Raw genomic sequence first — 12213 nt, forward strand, 5'->3', positions numbered from 1 at the left:
CTGAGGTATTTACTAACGATCAATTTAAAAGGGATACGTATAATCTGTCCTAAGAGAGAATGAGGATACCGCCCGCTGCTCGGTTTTGCGTATAGTGATTCGCGTGCGCGAGGGCGCGTTGAAATTTTAATAATCCAAGATGTCCGTCAGCTAACGTCGCTGCATTACATATACCGCAAGCTTAGCAGAGCAAAGTAACGCTATTACGCTTCCCAACATGGGCATAATGTTACCAAATCGCTTACCGTATCTGATGAAAATAACGAAAAAGTAAAAAAAACAGCGAAGTCAAGTAAGTGTTGCACACTTCCTGCGGTTCTGTGAGTATTTAGTAGTAAAAAGATAAACGTGGCAGGGGCAAAATCATCAAGCAAGTAAAGGAAGCTCCCTTTAAACATTTGGAAATCACATGCTGGGGAAATGAATTCGGTATGCAAGGCAGAAGCTGCAGCTACCAGGTGTTACACAGCAGTTTTGTGAATAGGAACATATTTCTGTACTAATTTTTTCTGCTTTGAATCATAGGCGCTTGCATAATAAAATACTAAGTAAATTAAATTTGAAATATGAAACATCGAAAAGAATGCAGTGGCAACACTGGAAACGTAAATACGAAGGAGAAGCACTTAAATCTAACACCTAAAAGCACTTTAAGTTCCATCTTTCACACGCTCGGCCGGGCAATGTGTGTTCGTGGAATTTTAACCAACGAGATTACGTAATAACATTATGGTTGTTATAACAAGACAGTAGTGGAGGTTATCGAAACAAAATGTCTGAAATATAAACAGTACTTAAAAAAACGTTTCTATAGATATATTTGAGAGAGAGCAAGAGAGAGGAGAAAAACGGAGAAATCATAACAATTTCACTTTCCATATAACTTTAACAGCACCTTATGAATTTAAAAAAAATATAAAGACAAAAAACGTCGTTTTACCATCAGTAGAAGCGTACATTTTCGCTTTTTTGCATAAATGTAAGACTTTGCTCATTAAGAAAAAATTTATTTTTTCCATCGAACACTGACTTAGAGTACCGGTAAATGTGAGAATATCGTATGAACAATACGGGTGATACCTTACTTTAATACATTGCACAACCACTATAGGACACGTACGTCGTATGTTACCAACTAAACACTGATGCCGATATGTAAACTTTCACATTTCAGTAAAATAACAGCACATGTCCACTTTAATTAAATGTGCTGTTAACACAAATCGTCATTTTAATCAACGTCATTTATGACAAATCAAAGTAAGGTGAAACCTGGGGATAAATTGGTACGTTTAAAATCAGGTGCATCCCGTCACATGCTGGCCACGATGGATTAGTCTACATACGACTGTTGTTTCCCCTACAGCGGGACACTTCATCCAGACACATAAAACGGTGAGTTTCCCCTAGAGCACCTAGGGGATTTCTCGGAATCAAGGAACCAAGACCCACGCGCTGTCTGAAGGTGAACGCGTTCTGAGCTGAACTGACGAGAACTGAGGAAATACACGTCTCGTGGCAGGCAGGGTTATCAGTGCAAACACCGTGTCAATAATTTGTCGCTGTGGTTTAACAAGGCTCCTATCAGTACGCCATGTCTGTTTCTGCACAACCCAAAGGACTTCCCCTGGATGCACATTAACTAGAGGAGGAAGACCTCAGGCGAACTTTTTGACAACCTGTACTTGTATTCTGAGACAGGATGGAGAGATGATGCAGCACACCTTAACACACACTCATACACACACAAACACATAAATACGCGCAAACGCAAGCACACACACACATACACGTTCACACACGCACACACACAAACAAACGTAATCGCGCGCACACACACACAAACACATAAACATGCACGCGTGCACACACACACACACACACACGCACACGCACACGCACACACACACACACACACGGTCAAGGTTATTACATCGACGATGTAAGTCACTACTTCGCTTCACTTATGAGAATGATTTCAAGAGTTATCACTACTTCGCTTCACTTATGAGAATGATTTCAAGAGTTAGACATCAATTCACTAATTTGGCCTCGGCGCCCACTTCACGTTATCTAAGATCCTCTGATTCAATAAAAACTGCAAGTCACTTCCCCGATCTTAATTAAGTTGCTTTGGCATAGGGAAATTGGCAAGCATGTGGTGAAATTCATCCGCTTGTCAATATTAAGGTGAAATATTATTAAAACTGATAGAGTAGCAAGGTATATCGTTATCTTGAAAATTGACTCTAGAAACTAAGCAAATTTTAAGTACCTCTAAAACTGGGAGCAGATTCGTCCAAAGCATTATTCCTATAAATACTAGTAGCAATACCTTTCAAGTGCATAGAATTAAGGATCACGCCAACATATCTCAGCTGTTAAGAGTCAACAAGGATGTCACTAAAACGCGCAGTAATATAGTGGCACTGTTGAACATTTGCCCTTGTGATCGCCATTCAGAAAACCCTCACAACCGTAATAACTTTGCATAGCTTTGACATATTTCCTTTTCCAGAAATTCCTCAAACACAATTCCACGCTCTTAAATGTCCTGAACAAAAAGACATCTCTGTCTTAAAAAAAGACTACACCTGCGGATTTAGAACAGCAAAAAAACTCATTGCCATTGTAAGGAATAACAAGTTACTATTACCCTGACAACGTAAAATAACATCAGTAATTCAGTCTGTTGGATCCATTGGGTATGTCACTTAATGGAACATTTTAAAATTCAATTATTTTCAAAACAGATTTTTTTCATAATATTGTTGTACACATATAAATGAGGTGGCTTTTAATTTGAGCAAGACTTATGTATGCACATGTTGCAAACAGCTACACCCATACTTAAAAAGGAAATAATAAAGAAAAAAACAGAAATCATAGTTACCAGCTAACGACAGTGACAGGAAACTATTGTCTTTTTTATCCTCCTAATATTCTGCGGTCTGCACTTACTTCCTGCAGCGGTTGATAAATGAAAACTATGATATTCAACTGAAAAAACAGCTCTTACGAGGCAGTTCGGCTTAGAAATTAAAATATTTTGACACTGGAACCATCACAAACTAAAATCAGTCTCAGTCGATATCATGTGAAGCAGAATTTGAACTAATATTTCTTTTAACATATATTTAAGTATATATTAATTATCATAATAGCAGTTATATTTGAACAATTCGAAGATGCGGCAAAGGAAACATCTGCTATCTTGCCTACCTTATCGGCTGGGGAAGTAAATCATCTCTAGATGATCGCTAAGCAAGCAGAACGCACACAATAATCTCTTTTTCAAATTCTCTCTTCTATGAGCCTCTCAGGTAAAAGTAGCACGTGATTACTGACACGTGGGGGCCCCCGGAAGAGAAAGTGAACACTTGAAGAACTCTTCCATTCATCCTACCTAAACTTGAGTGAGTTTTTATGAATATATAATTTAAATTAAGCCCCAACCCAAACTATTCACTGGTAAAGATCAAACTAAGTTTCAATACGGACAAAGTCAAATCACTCGGTAAGGAAGCTAAATGGGGTGTAATTATAGAAGCTATCCTCATCAAAAGGCTGAGCAATCGCCTGAGCAAAGACGCAAGGTGACGCTGACTTTCACTCCCTGAAATATAATGCCAGCCTGCCCACCTCCGGCTCCACCTCGATCATAGCGCCACCAAGCGTCTACAAACTGATCAAGATCAACTGACTCTATCATCTCTCAAACCATTGCAGTATCTGCATAAACAATCAGGGAAGTCATTAAGCTTACTTTCCGACCAGACTGAAACGCTTCTGTCAATTTTAACATCATTTTAAGAAAGAATAGTCATGTTTAGCTCAGTGTCGTTGATTGGATGCCAGCAAGTTTACCTTCTTGCCAGTATTGGAACACAAACATTTACTTCAGACATCCAGAGGAAAGGGTGTGATAAAATAAATATTCATATATATTTTGATGTGACTCAAAGCAATTCTATTAGAAATTGTCTGAAGCTTGAACATGGTCCCATTTCACACAACATCCACAGACACTACCCTGACTAATGACCAATGAAAATATTTCCGTAATAATCAAAAGTGGACATTTATCAGACATCAGACACAAGAGGAAGAGATCAGCATGATATTTTTTCTCATTTGAAGCGATTGTTCTGCAAAGTCGACCTACCCACCTTACACCTGTCCAGTGAGAATTCAACCTTGATTTTGTCACTCACATTAAGCGTTCAGTTCAGAGAGGTCTAGCATCTCGAGGGGCGACTTGTCACACTTGTCTTGTTATCCAATCTTGGTGGCATCTCCATTCTACGATGGAATATTCAAATACGTTTAATTAGGTGCCTCAGAAACGACTGAACCAGAATATGATAGACATATTTGACCCGAACAGAAGTTACCCTGATTTAAAGATAAAATAGAGATCATAAAGGTTAATAATTTTCTGTGTCTTGTTTAAAGTTTTGTGATATCGTCAAGCCAAATGGATGTCAAACAACCAGAACTGCACGACAGCATCACACGGTAAGTTGACAGGCAAAGCAGAGGAGATTTTGGCATCAAAACGCGAGCTTAAAAATTGATCCCCATTATCTGACATGAGTAGGCCTTGTTTACGACATTTAATCTGTTTTCAATGCGAAAAGAACATTGAAACCCGAGACTGCGTATCGAGGCCCACAATGTTTATGGATTTCGCGTCATGTATGATACGAGCTCACACCTCCTTATTTCGACATCAATACGATAAAACACGCTGAAATGGGATACGGCTCATTTTTAAAGTGCTTTAACGATTTCCACCTACAAATAAATCCCTAATCTGTTCATTACAATGTATCTCCGTAAATCACTCGGTCACCTGAATGCGGCCAATTTCTGACAGGTATACATGGGAAATAACTGGTCCGCATCGATTATAGTTAATTGCGTTGGTGAATAATTAGAAAAAAATACATTGGCAAAGCGTAAAGCGTCGCGTTAAACGATTTTGCTTAAATATAGCTTCAAATAAGATTTCCTTGTTGGCGAATGCTACTTTAAAGGTATGAGATCTCGTCAATTGTAATGACATTAGATTACCACGATTCGGTAATAGTCCTTATTATCAAATAAATATGCTAATCTTGGGAATTCCACGACTCTTCCAAATATTCTCGTCAAATCTATAAACGGACTGTAAGCTTTTGAGCCATCCATCCATCCATCCACCCTTCATGTGTATATGTAGGGTTACATCGCCCTCAATGTCTGCCTGGCCAAATATCTTCCCAAATATCTTCCTACAATGCATTATAAGCTATCGAAGCCACAACAGTGGCTGCGATAGCTTATAATGCAACACCGCTTTGCCACTATGTGTTACGTGTATCAAGTTTATCCTTCCGAATAATTCAATTGCATTTGGAGTCATTCCTCCGTTATTGTCGTGATGTGATACGTGTTGATGTAGAAGTTCAACAGTCATCATTATAAGTTAAGCGCTAACAAGAACCTACCTCGTGAAGAGATGCTTCCTTTAACAAAAAATCACAAACATAGATGCAGTCATACGATAAATTCGACCAAAAAAGGTTCATGTACTGGAACTCAGACTGCCGCATGCACACAAAGCACGTGCCTACCGACGTTGCATGAGTACAGGGAACAGCCATTAAAATAATGCAACTATTCATACTGTATGTAGGCATCACAATCGCTCACCAACGCGCACAGCGATGCGCACATGCACACGCACAAGTAATGGCAATAATAACGATAAAAGCGATCTAAATTTAAATAAGTTTACCTACAGCTGTCATTTAACATCAACCGGCGCCTCTGAATCTCGAGTCATTTCTTGTCAAATATAGGCCCTACTTGGTCTACACTGAATAATGTCACGTCCATTTGATCAGATCACATGACCAAAAATTAAACGCTCAATCGAACACGTCTTTTTCATGCTCTGAATAAAATGTTCGTGAAGCCCGTTAAAGATGAAAGCTATGAGCTGACCACCAAAAACCACCAAATCATCTTAACTTTTGTGTCCTTGTCTTATAGCTATTGTTCTTCCAAGGGGGTAGTGTCAAATCAAAATGATCTTTATCTCAAGCCAGCGCACACGCTGAAGTATTGGCTCAATTTCCACAGGGCCGTCAACTCCGCTCAAAGTGTGTTTCCATTTACACATAAATACCTTACTGTAACTGGCAACTGTAGTTGAGACGTTCAAAAACAGTTTCTTTTACCTCGAAATATGGCAGTAAATATATAACACAATACAAAGTGTGTACCAGTGGTTTCCAGTTGCCAGAATATGCAGCTACCAGGCCTCACAAGGCAATCTTTTCTTAGTGTGTGTGTGTGTGTGTGTGTGTGTGTGAGTGTGTGTGAAGAAGGCTAAATGCCCTTTTTTATAATGCACTGCAACCAACCTGTTAAAGTTCACTTAATTTTTAGGTCTTTAATTTAGGAAATATTCGAGTTAAATCTCAATTCAGATGGTTCAAACATTGCGAGGCCGGTAGCTAAGCTTGCAACTGACCATGTTCGCCGGACATAAGTGGTATCTTCTCCAACTTGAATGTTATCTAGGGTACTATCTGTGTCCACCCGAGCGGTCTATTTGGACTGACACTGATAGAGTGACCGTGACATTAAGTGACTACGGCAGTACAGGGAAATGACAATAATTAAGTGACCGTGACCTCTACTGGACAGAGGAGACTGATTGGGTTCCCAACATAGTTGACACAATCAATACAGTTACTACCGCAAGGAACACACTTTACATCTTTACAATAACCCATTTTAAGGAGGGAATGTAGGTTTGAGATTTTCTCTTAAAATAAAGGTCTTGGCTTTTTTATTCCTGTCACATTCATTTAACGTATCTTCAAAATATCTAATTATGCTTGGAACACAGCTTTAACTTCATCGTGTGACGTAATATTGGGATTTTGGGGACAAAAACACCATTTTTATACACCTGATTTTCTCAGGCACCTGGACAGCTATAAACTTGCTTTTGATGTCATTATGACACTTGAACAAAGTACTACAGCATGGAGTCAGGGATTTTTCTTCAGACACTTATTGTTGATTTTATCTATAAAAACGTGAAATTACATCAAAATATTAGGGAATTTTCACTTTCAAAGTCTATAAATTAGAAAAGAGAGGATCAATCAAAATTTCTTAAAAAGCACTTTTAGAGCATACTGTTCATAATTAGCATGGTGAATTTGGTCTCCCTCAGGTGTACAGGTAGATAGTTAAAGCTTGTTAAGATAACGCTATCTCGTCAATATTGAAAGCAAAGAAAACGAGCAAAAACCCTTTCAGTGAAGTTAATTGTCCATATAAGCAAATAAAATTGTTGACAGCTTTACCTGTTATCATTCTGACGATCGCGAAGATGGGTACTCTTTTGCCGGTTGAAATTAGCTTGTTTGCATGTATTTGGATGTCAGAAAATCTTATTTTTGTATCAATCTCACCTCCTGTTAGTAACTTCAAGGGGTTACCGCTAGCACTGCCAGAATGATTGAAAGGCAATCAAGTAAGCCCTAATGACCCAAGCAATCAGTGGCCATGTCAATTGCCGTCGGGGCAAGTGTTAGGGATGCGCTCTAGGATGTGCACACAATAGCAGCATCGCATGCGGTCTTGTCCACATTCGCCAAGCGAAAAATGGTTCGAAAACACGGTCGTGTTACAGGACGCCGATCGGACCACCAACAACAAGAAATAGACGCAACCAGAAAGGCTTTGTTAGAGGAAATGTCTAAAGTTGGGTGAGTCAGGAAAAATTCTGCGATAATTGTTGAAGAAAAAAAAACACTATGTCGGCCTTTAAAGTGCGTACATGAATCCAGAACTGTACCTAGAATTGATGCTAAGGCTAATTCTCCAGCTCATAATTCGGAAAAGTCAAAATGTTTATAATAAGCTCTTTCGTGACCTCAGCCTGATATAGTTCGCGCGGAGTCTAGCGATATCATTAGATTTATTTGCTTTACTTTCTTTAATGCACATGTATTGAACCTATGCGCCACCCAGTGAATAATTATGCTAGAGTGTGGGCTCAAGTCCTGTATTTACGCAAAACAATCTTGTGTGTTATTCCAGTATATTCCATACAGGTGACTTTAATAAGCAGAGAATTTCTTTATATTCCGTGAAAAATACACTAAATTTATATAAAATAATATCATGGTTGGCCAAAAAAATGTACGCACAGTGCATCCGTGCGTATGCCTAGTTACCCCCATGTATATTTTTAAAATCTAACACTAAACTGCATCGACCTGTTGGCGAAAATGGATAGAAAGAATGACGATTGTTGTCACGGGTAGCAAGCAACGGAATTTTCTTCTTTTCTTTTGCGTATCTCAAAAAGTTAACAAGAAAATCGAAAGAACGCGTGTAACAACAAGCAATATACAAGGGAGAACGAGTATTTCGAGCAAATCCAATGTGTCGGAAAAGATTCATCTTAGCGCTGATCACAATCAAGAGAGACTATCAAAACAGCTTAAGCGGAACAATAGGCACTGCTTTGCCGATCGCTGTTTATGACAAAGGGGGCATGGCGCATCCCTGTTCTATTGTTTCCCTAGACGTGCTGATGCTGCTAAGGTCCGCCCACCGAGTTTACCCATGCCAACGGCCCTTGACAACGAAGGCGGGGCATATACCAGGCCACCGCTGTCGATGTGTGCAGCATCAGAATAATCAGAAAAAACAAATTTTTTGTTCAAAATGTAAAAAATTTATTCTGTTAAACGTTAAATACACGTTTAACCAATAATCAGACATAAAAAACCAAAAATGGCTATTTTTAGCTATATTTGGGTACATCCGCTCCTTAATTATCAGCTTGTGTTTGTACATGTGCGTGGAGAGTTTTGTACATGTCAGTCTTTATTTTAACCAATGCAACCTACTACAAACAAATATGCTCTGAATTACAACGGAAAGCACTCATTCAAAGTCCGCAACATTGCGAATAAGAATTTATAACATTTAGACTTGACAGCTGTGAAAAAGCATGAAATTAATCAAACGTAATGGGTATTCAGCATTGCGCACTATTTACACTTAAAGTAGCCACATCAATATGTTAGTTTTGTCAATTTGGATTTTTCAAATGATATCGGTTTTCAAAATTCAAGCATAGAAGTAGAGAGAAAAAAGGAGAAACGTAGATGGATGAAAAGCAGGGATGAAGAGGGACACCCTAATTTTCTAACTATTCTGCCACTGACGGTTTAAGAAAACAACTTCGTCATTAGGCGTCTTGATATGATATTCAGGCCTGTAGCCGGGGCGTTTGAAGCAACCCACCCCTCCTTTTTGCTGGGAAAAGATCCCCTCTGGTTAAAATTTTATTAGGGCACATGCAGGTTTCAGGGTAAAAGATCCACTTTTTCAGAAAAAGAACTCCCATTTTGAAATTGCTGGCTACGGGCCTGGATATCGTATCTCTTAGAGCCCAGCGGAAATCTCAGATATAGTGATACATTACTTCCCAGCAGAACGATTTCCAAAATGTTTGCTCGACTTTTTTACAAAGCAACATTTCCATTCAAACCTGCAATCAAGGTCAATATAGATCGAGCTTACATTTTACTGCTTGAATAAACTTATCTGATAAACACTGGTGTTTTCTCAAAATTCAAACAATTATGTGAAATACGATACCACAAACAGTTAAACATGTAACAAACATATTGCCACTGCTTTGATTAGTTAAATTGGATATGAAATCGCTACATCAAATTTTGATTAAAATGTAATCATTAAAATGAAATATATCATCCAGAAGCAGAATTCACACAATAGACTCACGTTATTATTATTTATCAATGGGTCACCAGCTTAAATATCCCAAATATCTTTTTAAAGCCAGGCAATTGTTATGGAGAGGGTTCCTATTACTCTCTACGTACGTATTGCTAGTCTGCGTAAGTGATACACACACACAGAAACATGAGTTAGACGGCTGCCGTGATCAAACACGAAGTTACATATGCTCTGTACACAGTCGCTATATACCTTTACACATGTTTTTCAACAAAAAACTGATAAGAACTTCCCCGTCGATATAAATTCTCTGAAGGGAAGGAGGTATTGACTTTCAAGACATTCCTTTAATCTGGTCCGGTGTTTCATTGATTCAAAAAAAAAAACATTGAAAATGAAAAAAGAACTAATACACACGGATTTCTTTTATGTATGTATTTGGAAATATATATATCAAAAGAGTGTGGGCAGGAATTGATTAAGAACTACAGGGGTTGAATGTTCTCCACACAACTGATAGGAAGAGGGGGGATCACGCTGTTTTGTCTAAATAGATACTAGACATACAAGTAGATACGTCCGCTGAAGAGGTCAAGCGGTTTTATAACCTGTACATACCTGTACAAGAAAACGTACTCCGAGTAAAGAACACCACAATAAAAATACCAATGTGTACAGAAAAAATCTTGACGTGTATCATTGTTCGTATCGTGAGGTTCGTATCAACAAAATTTTAATAATAAACATTTCATGTAGTTAAATATTCACACGCTTACTGAAGTTCTGTTACTGCTCTAAAAGAAAAGGAGACTAATTAGTAAGTTCAATTGACTGTAAAATGATGAAATCAATACAAAATACCAGAACGATTTTATACCCATAACACGAGATCATAGAGTTTCTACGATATCTTATGTAAATATTATAGGTAGGCTTCCCATTGTTGACTTGTAGAAGAAGATAAAGCAAAAACAAAAACGCAATCATGCAGTATAACGCAGTAGGGCTATACTATATTAGGCCGAATTGTCACGAACATCTGCGCAATAAACGAGTGCGCAACGTCAGGACAGCTGGTTCAACTGGACTTCATTGACCACTTCACTCTATACACATGTACTTGTGTTATGTAAGACAAGTCACCAAATATATCGTTCACATTGAATATATTACCATCAATAACGGGGACGCATGAATAATTGAGAAATTATAAAGATGAAGTACGTTCATTTTACTTTTGCAATTCGGTGGCTCAATTACCCCTTAAATTAGATCGTTTAAATATAAGTAAATCTACTAATACAACTTACTAACTCCTCTTAGGGCGCGTTCCGTCTAAAGTACCGTTCTCCCGTAGGTCAACAGCGACTCTCCAACCTCAACAAACACCAATGAAACTTTGCGCAATAATACCCTAATAAACCCTCGCTTTTAACGCCGATATTGGCTCGAACACCTAATCACTTGCCCTGAGGTGATTAACAATGATTCTCTTAACGCCTGGCTTTCTGGAAACTGTTGATAAGAGGGTGTAAATACTCCGATGTCTCTGAGCGAGCGGAGCCGTTTAAAAGCTAGTTAATAGATGTAAACGTACTCACCCGTAGAGCAAAGTATATGTCCGAGTAGCTTATAAGTGGTTAGTCTCTAGCCGCTACTTATATGCTTGGATATATATGTGAGCGTGCACAGGCTGAAGTATAGGCTATATATATATGAGACCTCTTGATAATGAAAACCAGTCTCGCATAGCTTATCGCGTTTTATTCAGAACGCATTACGTAACAAGCATTGGCCCTGCTTCAAGTATGGATTATTTTAAATATTACGGTATCGTGAGCAATTTCACCTTGCATATTTAATACAGGTGCCTTGTTAGACTATGCCCTGTCGTCGTTCGATTGGATACGTGATTGATATTTGGAGTTTCAGCTGTAACCTCTGACCAAATACGGGTGATTTTGCCTCACCAAAATAGGGGTTAATGTGAGCAAGTAAAAAGTCCTCAAATAATCTGCTGTTTAATCGACTGAACTGGAAAAATCTTCTATTTAAAATCACGTTCAATAAACATCGATATAACATTGATATGGATAATATACATTGTTAAATGCACAAGAACTGCTAGCTGGTTCAAACTGTTAAGTAACAGTTTGCGAAATGTGTTTAGCGGAGAAATGCAGGTGGTCATGCATAAATAAAGAGCCCTTGATCAAACACAGACAATAAATAATCTAGATACTACACTGAGGCAAACATTCATTGTCTTGAATAATACTACTGCAATAACGCATATAAATATGAACTAAAATGTGTGTGTCGGAATCGGCGAAAAACTAACGACTTAAGGGTTACACGGCAAGTCCCGTTATAGATTATTGATAAAGTCATTTAGGACGCGAACAACAATTGACCAAAAACATCAGG

At 38.3% G+C, this 12213-nt stretch overlaps 1 protein-coding gene across 8 annotated transcripts in view; it reads right to left on the bottom strand.

Annotated features, from left to right (window-relative positions):
* The window catches only part of LOC106180982 (QRFP-like peptide receptor), a 78985-nt gene that overhangs the window by 38316 nt on the left and 28456 nt on the right, over positions 1 to 12213 (bottom strand). The window contains exon 2 of one of the 8 annotated variants that reach the window (XM_087007228.1): positions 4170 to 4302. The exons of 2 other annotated variants lie outside the window; for them this stretch is intronic. The gene's annotated coding sequence lies outside the window, so the exon portion shown is untranslated. Of the gene's footprint in view, positions 1 to 2275; positions 2709 to 3222; positions 3511 to 4169; positions 4303 to 5786; positions 5976 to 11096; positions 11290 to 11387; positions 11470 to 12213 lie in introns of those variants that run through there. 5 more of the 8 variants (XM_087007230.1, XM_087007227.1, XM_087007233.1 and 2 more) reach the window with 5 other exon arrangements.

Source organism: Lingula anatina, chromosome 2, assembly GCF_051362555.1.
Source record: "Lingula anatina isolate TDL-2025a chromosome 2, LinAna3.0, whole genome shotgun sequence".
In the NCBI taxonomy this organism is placed as follows: Eukaryota; Metazoa; Brachiopoda; class Lingulata; order Lingulida; family Lingulidae; genus Lingula; species Lingula anatina.